This window comes from Chrysochloris asiatica, unplaced genomic scaffold (assembly GCF_000296735.1).
Source record: "Chrysochloris asiatica unplaced genomic scaffold, ChrAsi1.0 scaffold00278, whole genome shotgun sequence".
Taxonomy (NCBI): Eukaryota; Metazoa; Chordata; class Mammalia; order Afrosoricida; family Chrysochloridae; genus Chrysochloris; species Chrysochloris asiatica.
In genome coordinates this window covers 370,040-380,493 of record NW_006408796.1, presented here as the reverse complement: position 1 = coordinate 380,493, position 10,454 = coordinate 370,040, and the positions used below count along the sequence as shown (strand labels likewise).

The following is a 10,454-nucleotide window of genomic DNA, read 5'->3' as shown; positions in this document are numbered from 1 at the left end:
CCTTGAGCTTTAACGGAGGAAATAAATAAGTAGTTCAAATATTGATTACAAGAAGAAACTGAACAAACACAGCAATACAGAAGAGAGATACAGAATGGAGCATTGCCAGATAGCTTGCCACAGTCTTATTAAATGGAGAGTTCTGATCAGGACAGGAACCAGATAACTAACTCCATTCATCCAGGACTGTACCAATGCCCATACTGGTGACTGGCAGCAAGAGATGTGCAAGTTCTCCTTTACATCACACACCCTTCCAGTGACCAAAAGTGTGAGGACCCTCCAACTCCTACTCACCCATATGTTGACAATGCCTACTGCCCTTGCCATTTCTAGCAATCTACTTGTCCTGTATACCTGCTGTCTTCCAATGTCACCCCTTACACCATGCTCCTTCAGCTTCTTGAGGTACACTCAAGAGAAACAAGCTAACTGTGTCCACAACCTCTTAGATTGATGAGGACTGCACACTGTGCTCCCACAGCTTTGGTGGTGAGTGGCACATTCTCCCACAGATTGATTACCACATGATGTCTCCTCCGTGTTTGGTAAAACACCTAATACTTAGAAAGGGTGCCACTCATTCACCACCCCTGAGGTTGATGGTACTTGCAGAGGCATGCCACAGGCCCTGTGCTACTTGGTCCATAATACCTGTCCCGGTAGACTGAGTGCTGCATTCCAATTCCTCCTGAAATCAGCGGCACACACTTCTGTAGCTTCTGCAGTAGGCAGCAGTCACTTGTGTTCACTACCATCTGCTTTCTTTTTCCTTTCTCATTATATTTTTCTAGCCTCTACATAATGAGACAAAGCAATCATGTTCACACGACTCAGTCACACCCACATCACCATGTACACTACCCACTGGGAGCTCATGCCACCACGTACTCTTGCACCACTTGATCACTGGGAAATGGTGGTCGATGCCAGCCTAACCTTCCCAAACTGCTGCATGGAAACAGCAAAGAGACCTATGTACATTCCCATTCACCACCATAACACTAGGAAGACTGGTGAAGAGAACCTAAGTGCTACCAAACTAGCAAGTAGCATGCCTGCAATACCAAAGCAAAATCAATAATAATAATAATAACAATAACAATAAGGCAATACATACCACAATCATAAATAAATACATTAACACTAAAATGTCTCTGTGACAATCTCAGTTAATTCAAAGATTCAATATAAAGTGGATCAAACAAGTGACTAAAATAAAAGCCAGCATATACCTTCATAAGATTTAAATTGCTTTGGAAACAACTAGTAAGGAATTCAAAAGAATATATTTAGAATCCTGAAGCATATTAAAAAGCAGTGCTGGTGAGGTGCTGTAGGATAATGCATTGGACTGCATAGTCAGTTGGAACTGCAAGGCTCGTGTTTCAAACACAACAGCCACCCCTGATAAGCCTGAGACTCGGTTGCTATGAATTAGAATCAACATGATGGCATGTAAAAACAACAACAGATTAAGAAAGAGTTCAAGAAAAACACTTTAAAAATCAAGGAAAATTCAGGAAAACAATTCAAAGCAAATTGATAAAATACATGGAAAATTAGGAAACTTTGAAAGTATCAAATATAAATTCAAACATTCCTGCCAAGCTTTCAGAAATTGATGAAGCATTGGAAGAGCCTATGAGTAAAACTGAACAACGGGAGACTGAATTAGTGAAGTTGTTCCTCTTGATGACATACAAAAGAGTTCTGATTCTTTTCTTTTTATTGATTGTTCTATTCTCTGATTGTTCCTCTGACAGGTTAGTATTAAGAAGAGAAACAAAAATGCAGAGAAAATTCTACATTTGTTGAAAGAAAACTTCCTTTATATCAAGAAAGACAAGTAGATATGAATTCATTAAGCTCTAAAACACCTAAATAGGAAAACATTAAAAGAAAATCACAAAGCAAACTTTCTAAAACCAAGGACAAAGAAAGAATCATAAAATTTTCTCAGGAAAAAGGAATGATTATCTACAATGGAGAAACAGTAAGAAATCTTGGCAGAAGCAATGAAGAAAAGAAGGCAGCAGGATGGCATATTTAAAAACCTGAAAGATAAAAACCAAAAAGTGACAATAAAGCATCATATAGACAACAAAACTGTCTCATATACATCATGGTAAATCTAGAATATAAACAGGTTTTAAGGAAATCTAAAAATCCAGATCATCCTTTGAAAAAAAATAGAGGGAGTCTTTTGGTTGGAGAATCCACAACAATAGACTATAACCTGAGATTAAGAAAAACAATAGCATCACCCAGAATCCATACCAGATATGTTGTTGCTGTTAGGAGCCATAGAGCCAGCACTGACTCATAGTGACCCTATGCACAACAGAATGAAACACTGCCTGGTCCTGTACCTACCTCAAAATCATTGCTACATTTGATACCTTTGCGGCTGCCGCCATGCCAATCCATCTCACTGGGGGTCTTCCTGGGGGTCTTCCTCTTTTTCTCTGACCCTCCATTTACCAATCATGATATCCTTTTCCCGGGACTGGTCCCTCCTGACAATATGATCAAAGGATGACATGAATTCTGGCCATCCTAGCTCTCATTATGGCTGTACTTCTTCCAACACAGATAGGTTTGTTCTTTGGACAGTTCATGGTATTTTAATACGCTCCTCCAATACCATAAATCAAATGTAGCAATTCTTCTACAATTTTCCTTATTCATTGTCCAACTTTTACAGGCATATGTGGTTACCAAAAATACCATGGCTTGGGTCAGGCACACTTTAATCCTCAAACTGATGTCCTTGCACTTCAATACTTTAAAGAGGTTTTGTGCAGCAGATTTACCTAATGCAACATATCCTTTGATATCTTGGCTGCTGTTTCTATGAGTATTGATATTTGATCTAAGCAAAGTGAAGTCTTTGACAGCTTCAATCTTTTCTCTATTTATATGGATGCCATTTATTGGTCCAGTGGTGAGGATTTTTGTTTTCTTTACATTGTTAATTTGTTAATGATAATGACAAAAAAAAAAAAGAGAAGGAACAAGTTGTATAATTACAGAACTTGCAAATGAAAATGAATCAAGACAATATCAAGGTAGACAGATAATTTTAAAATTGGGAAAATAATACAAATTGCAATGTAATTTCAAGAAAATTAATAAACCATCTCACCATATTAAATAAAGAAGACAATCATGAAAACTCACTAAAATTTAAGAATGCAGTGATAAATGGTAAATAAGGAAATATGAGAACAATAAGAATTTAACACTAAAAAATATATAAAACAAAGAAACCATCAGTACCACAAACAAAAAGAAAAAACAAAACAGCAAAACAACAGCAGTAAATTCCTAACTATGATTGAAGAGGAAACAAATTAAGTGCCCATCAATAGATGGATTCGAAGGCAGCTATAATATGTACATATAATGGAATACTATGCAATATTAAAGAATAACAATAAATCTGTGAACTACCTCATAATATGGATGAATCTAAAGGGCATTATGCTGAAAGAAATTAGTTAATCACAAAAGGAAAAATATTGTATGAGACCACAATTATAAAAAGTCAAGAGAGGTTTTACACACTGAAAGAAACATTACTCAGTGTTTACAAGAGGTAGGAGGGAGAGGAAAATAACTAACTACTAAAGGGATTTCAGGTAATAATTTGTGTGAAGGAAAAGGCAATATACAATAAAAGTAAAGAGGTTAACGCAAATTGACTACTGTTAAGAAAGATACTGGGAAAAGCATAAGTATTAAAGGTAACAAAGATAAATGCAGTTGCATATAAATCCTATGACAACACTATTAGTGACAGTCAACTAACAGATAGATTGACAAGCAAGCTCAATAAGTGTAGGAAGGTGAATGAGACTACAACCAGTAATGTATATAGTTTTGAAGGAGGACACTTCTACATATGTATCTATATCCAGTGCTGTAGAGTCAAGTCAAACACATAGTAACTCTACATAGCATTTTCAAGTTTTTAAATATTTACAGGAGCAAACAGCCTCATTTTTCTCCTGCAGAGTGGCTAGTGAGTCAAAACTGACTTTTGGTTAGCAGTTAAATACATACCCTACAGAACCACCACATATGCCCATGTATAAAATACAGCACATAGAATTCAGTTATTAAAATGTCTTAGCTATAACAGAACACCTGCAGGGAATGAATCATTGGTCTGGGGATTCAGGATCATAGTGTTGGGGAACATCAGTGTAAACAGGCCTGCCGTAGTCCACAAAGACAGTGTCTTACACCCTACTTTGGTGAGTCAGTGCTGGGGATAAAAATCTTGTCAGTGGCCATCTGAGGAAAAACTATTGGTCTGTGTTTATCTAGTGCAAAGAAGAATGAAGAAAATATGAAAATACATGGGAGCAATTAATCCAAAAGACTAATGGATTGCAAGACTCTCATCTTCCACTACACTGAGATGAGAAAAAACAACTTGGTGTCTGATCTAGTTGTCACAATAAATCACTCTGAAAGGGATCAAAATAGAAGGTCCTGGATAGATTGGATCAAATTTTTAGATAAAACTTAAAATGTTAAAAAAAAAAATGGTATTAAAGAATAGTATTACTGTTTTGGAATTCTGGTGTGACATTGTAAGATAAGCACTGAACCATAATGTCAGTGATTCAAACACAACAATCACTCCATAAAAACCAGATGAGACAGAACCAACTCTACAGCACTTAACGCAACATTACTGATCTGACAAAGACTGGTGAAATTCTGGAGACTACGTCCCTTAGGTACCATGTAAGCCTGGTACTGAATTTACCCTGTGGGAGCAATTTTCAAACAAACAATAGACAGGCCTGTAAGTTGAACATCAAGAACATCAAAAACATCATACATGAAGAAAGCAAAAAGTCATTGAGAAGACAAGAAAGAAGAAAATGGTCAAAATGGATGCCAGAAGAGACACTGAAACTTGCTCTCCAGCATAGAGATGCTAAAGCAAATGGTAGAAATGAGGAGGACCAAGAGCTGAACAGAAAATTTCAAAGATCAGCTCAAGAAGATAAAGCCAAATATTATAACAATATGTGCAAAGATCTGGAATCAGAAAACCAAAAAGGAAGAACATGCTCAGCATCTCTCAAGCGGGGTGAACTGAAGAAAAAACTCAAGCCTCGACTTTTGTTATTGAAAGATTCTCTGGGCAAATTACTGAATGATGCAGAAAGCATTAAGAGAAGATGGAAGGAATACACAGAGTCACTATACCAAAAGAAAATGGTTAATGTTCAACTATTTCAAGAGGTAGCATATGATCAAGAGCCAATGATACTGAAGGAAGTCCAAGGTGCATTGAAGGAATTGGCAAAGAATAAGGCACCAGGAATTGATAGAATGAAAATGGAAATCTTTCAAGAAAGTGAAGCGTCACAGGAGGAAATCAGTTATCTCTGCCAAGAAATTTGGAATACAATTTGGCCAACTGATTGGAAGAAATCCATATTTGTGCCCATTCCAAAGAGAGGTAACCCAATGGAGTGCAGAAATCATCAGGCAGTCTCTGATATCCCATGTGAGTAAAGTTTTGCTAAAGGTAATACAGAAACAGCTACAATCGTACATTGACAGAAAACTTCCAGAGGTTCAACGGGATTCAGAAGAGGCTGTCGAATGAGAGATATCATTGCTGATGTCCAATGGATCTTGGCTGAAAGCAGAGAATATTAGAAAGATGTTTACCTGTGCTTTATTGACTACTCAAAGTCTTTCGATTGTGTGGATTATGACAAGCTATGGACAACATTGTGAAGTATGAGTATTCCAGAACACTTATTTTGCTCATGAGGATTATGTACCTGGATCAAGAAGCAGTTGATTGAACAGACTGTGTGAACACTGAATGTTTTAATATTTAAAAAGGTGTGTAACAAGGTTGTATTCTTTCACCATACTTATTAAGCCTGTATGCTGAACATATAATTGGAGAAGCTGCGTTATATGAAGAAACGTGGCATCAGGATTGGAGGAAGACTCATTAACAACCTGCAATATGCAGATGATACAACCTTGCTTGCTGAAAGTGAAGAGGACTTAAAACATTTACTGATGAAGTTCAAAGATCACAGCCTTCAATATGGATTACATCTCAATGTGAAGAAAATAAAAATCCTCACCACAGAGTCAATAAACAAAATTCTTATCAACGGAGAAAAGATTGAAGTTGTCAAGGACTTCATTCTTCTTGGATCAACTATCAACACTCACGGAAGCAGCAGTCAAGAAATCAAACAACGTATGGCATTAGCAAATCTGTTGCACAAGACCTTTTTAAAGTGTTGAAGAGCAAAGATGTCAGCTTGGGGACTAAGGTGTGCCTGCCCTGAGCCATGGTATTCCCAATAACCTTATATGCATATAAAAGCAGGACAGTGAATAAGGAAGATTGTAGAAGAATTGACGCATTTAAGTTATGGTATTGGAGGAGAATATTGAAAATACCATGGGCTGCCAAAAGAAACAATAGATCCGTTTTGGAAGAAGTGCAGCCATAGTGCTCCTTGGAGGAGAAGATGGCCAAACTTCGTCTCTCATACTTCAGACATATTGTCAGGAGTGACCAGTCCCTGGAAAAGGATCATGTTTGGTAAGGTGGAGGGTCAGAGGAAAAGAGAAAGACCCCCAATGAGATGAATTGGCCAAGTGGCAGCATCAATCGACTCAAGCGTGGCAACAGTAGTGAAGTTGGCCAAGGATTGGGCAATGTTTCGTTCTGTTGTGCAGAAGGTCACTATGAGTCGGTACTGACTCGATGGCACCTAACAACAACAAAATAAGTTAAACAATAAGAATAGGAAGGTATGCATTCTTCAAGACAGTCAACCTTAGCTGAACTAAAAAGCAGCGTTTGTCCAAGACCAAGGTTCAGAAGGGAGGAAAGATTAGGGAAAAAGGACAAATGGAAATGATACATACATGGAGGAAGTGAGAAGAGTTCTTTTACAACGTGGGGATTGCAAACAATGCCATGAAAACATATCTATGAACAGTTTAATGGAAAACTGATTTCCTCTGTAAACTTTCACCTAAATTACAGTAAATTAAAAAAAAAATAACAACAACAATAAAAAAAAACTAGCCGATGTAAATCATATGCTTCATCAGGAGGCTTTAATCAATGGAAGCAGATATTCTGTTTGGTGAATTAGAGGCATTGCAGTAATGGAATCAAACATGCTTGTGATTTTAAGGACAATGCAGTACTGTGCAATGTTTAATTTTGTTTTAAATAAGGTCACCATGAGTTAGGAAAGGCTCAAAAGCATCTAACAACCACAGGATTCACTTATATAATAGTCATTCAATGAAGGCTAACAAAAGGAAGAAGAAGAAAAAAGATGTTTGAACATATAATCCTGTATAATATAGTATGTTTAGAGTATGTGTTATTAAGTGATTAATACCTCCATTTGGTCAGCATTTCTTCACAGACAAAGATGTGGCAATGTGCTTCTGTAAATACAGCTTTGAGAATCCTTTGATGCATTTCTACCATCATGTCAAAGTTCACTTTAAGTTATAATTGTTATCAATTGTGATTATGCTTTAATAAAGATGGAGTAAAACACACAGAATAAGCAAGACATCTTCCAGAAAACAAAACAAAACAAAACCTTCATATTTACTCATACTCATGAAATCTTTAATGTATAGTATAATTCGTATTCAACAAAGGAAAGCAAAAAGACAAAAACAAAACAACACAAATCCAGGCAGTGACAACTGTGTTAACATCCTTGTGTTTAGTGCTGTCTAAGGAGCTCTGGTAGTGTAGTGGTTATGAATCGGGTTGCGAGCCTCAAGGTCGGCAGTTCGAAACTACCAGCAATTCCATGGGAGAACGATGAGGCAGTCTGTTCCCATAAAGATTTAGAGCCTTGGAAACCCTGTGTAGGGTTGCTATGAGTCGGAACCGACTCCACAGCACATAACAACAACAATGCATAAATTCTAGTCATTTATGAGCTGTGGGAAATGAAATCACAGATGAGGCATCAACTCCATAACTGTTCAACTCTGAGACTACTGTATGGTCCAGGGGGTTAAGTGGCAGTATGTATACACATACATATACTCACAAATGAAATGGATCTCATATCAAATAGAGAATTATTATTAACAAGAGTTCCTATAAATGACCTGCATGCAAAATTTTGGGAATATCCTAATTTCTTGCTAGAGGAGATGTAATTGCTTTTACCATGTTTGCATTGAGATTTGTCTATCATCAATAAACTGTAAAATTCTACCAGGAACCAAATAATAAAACAATGAAGGTCAGTTTTTCTCTGACACACATGGGGTTGCCATTAGTCAAATCATCTCAGTGTCAACTGATTTACTTTGGAATGGTACTTGACATAGACAAGGTTTGTATTAACTACTCTGGATGTAATATTAATATATAGAGATCTATATAAGGAGTTCTGGTAGCTTAGTGGTTACGAATCAGGCTATGAACCACAAGGTTAGCAGTTCAAAACTACCAGCTGTTCCGCAGGAAAAACATAAGTCTTTCTGCTCCCATAAAGATTTACAGCCTTGGAAACCCTGTGCAGGGTCACTATGAGTTGGAACCGACTCCACGGTACTTAACAACAACAATATAGAGAGTGACCATTTTTGTTTGTTTGACTAACACTAAAGAGTTTCTTGAACATGTAATTTTCTCTGCGAAATCCAAGAACCAAAACAGAAAGGAACAGAGGGAGGCAGCAAGATGGCCGACGAGACAACAATGCTTCACAGACTTTTTAAAGCAAAGATAAAGAAAACCAAATGAAACTGATGCAGATGATAATCCTGGTACCCTGAAATTCAGATGAAGAGCATTTTGGAAGTGCTTAGCAATTTGCCTGACATGTATATAGGTCATTGGAATATGGATTAAAGAGGTGATTTGACTTCACTTTTACGTCTCTGAGTTTTTGGTATACACATGCATACAACCTTAGTCACTCAAGCTGATATTTTCTCAAGCCAGAAATCCCATTAGAGCATGGACAGAATTGTCATACACTGTGTGCTGCTTCAGCATCAGATGCTCTGCAGTCACACTTCTGGGATCCTTTGATGCTGCCTTCACCATCAAAGCTTTTGAATTTAAACATTTTCAAAGGTGCTTGTCAAGCTCTGGCTTCAACTAGGCGCTTCCTGTTAGAGTGGAGTGGTCACCCAAGGCCAATCACATTTTCATGGTCCTGTCCTTGAGTCCCAAGCTTCCAAAGTATAGACTGTGTTAATGTTGTTCAGCGTCAGTGAGAGCAAAGCCTACCTCTATCACAAAACAGCGATAATTTATGATTGTGATCACATGCAACATTCAGTGTGGTTTCATGAAAGCAAAGATTACAGGAGCCATGTCAAATATAAACTGCTTCTAAGGACTGTCACATGAGACAACTGTTTTGAAATATATTCTTTCATGATATATCTTTTACCAAAATTTTATATTACGGCAATCATGACACATGGAGGAAACATATGTCCTTGTACTGATTATAATAAAAATGGAATGTTTTATGAAGCAGAGTCCTAGAGATGTTGTTAGCATGCATATGCTTTCTTAGTTGTTTTTAATTACTGTTGAGTCAGCTCTGACTCTTAGCAACTTTGTATAGAATTTCTAACGAACAGCTGTGAGGTTTGAACCACTGACTTTTTGATTCAAACTGACCTTGTGGTATAGTGTTTGTCGTATAATTCCACACCAGAACTCCACAGCTATTTGATTATCATTTCTATATTTCAAAATTAGTATTGCAGTATCATGGAGAGTTTTCTAGCTTTATGTTTTGTTGTTTTGTTTTTATGATAGTTTCCAAATGAAGATGTAGCCAAAATTTTCTCTGATTTTTTTTGCATATGGCCTTTGGATAACTTCATTTATGTCATTACCAATATGATAAGTAGAATACTTATTTTTATTTCACTTTTGTATTTGTCTCAAATCTTATAAAATTTTTAAACTCAGATCATCATCCAATGACTTTGTCTACCTACCTCTCATTTTTAGATTACTTGAACATATGTTGTTGTCAATTTCAACTCAAAGTGACCTTTTGTAAGGATTCTAAGGAGCATTTTGGAGGTTTGAACTGCCACCTTTTAGTTCACAGTCCACTGCTAATCCTACCCTTGGGCATGCAACACCTATTTCTGTCTGATTTTCTTTCCTCTGAAAGCATTCCATATTAAAGAAGAGTCAAAATGTTACAAATACTAGATTGTTCTTAAGTGCTGTTGAGTCGTTTCCAACCCATAATGACTCTGAACAGTGTTTCTGAGGCTATAAATCTTTATGGGAGCAGAAAGTCACATCTTTCTCCTGTGGAGCGGCTGGTAGTTTCGAACTGCTGACTTTGCGGTTCGCAGCCCGATTCGTAACCACTACGCTACTGGTAGCGTAGTGGTTACGAATCGGGCTGCGAACC

The 10,454-nt window shown here is 37.1% G+C and overlaps 1 pseudogene; it reads left to right on the top strand.

The window, feature by feature from the left end:
- The first annotated feature begins 820 nt into the window (after positions 1–820).
- Positions 821–10,454, top strand: part of LOC102816569 — a 23,826-nt pseudogene continuing 14,192 nt past the window's right edge.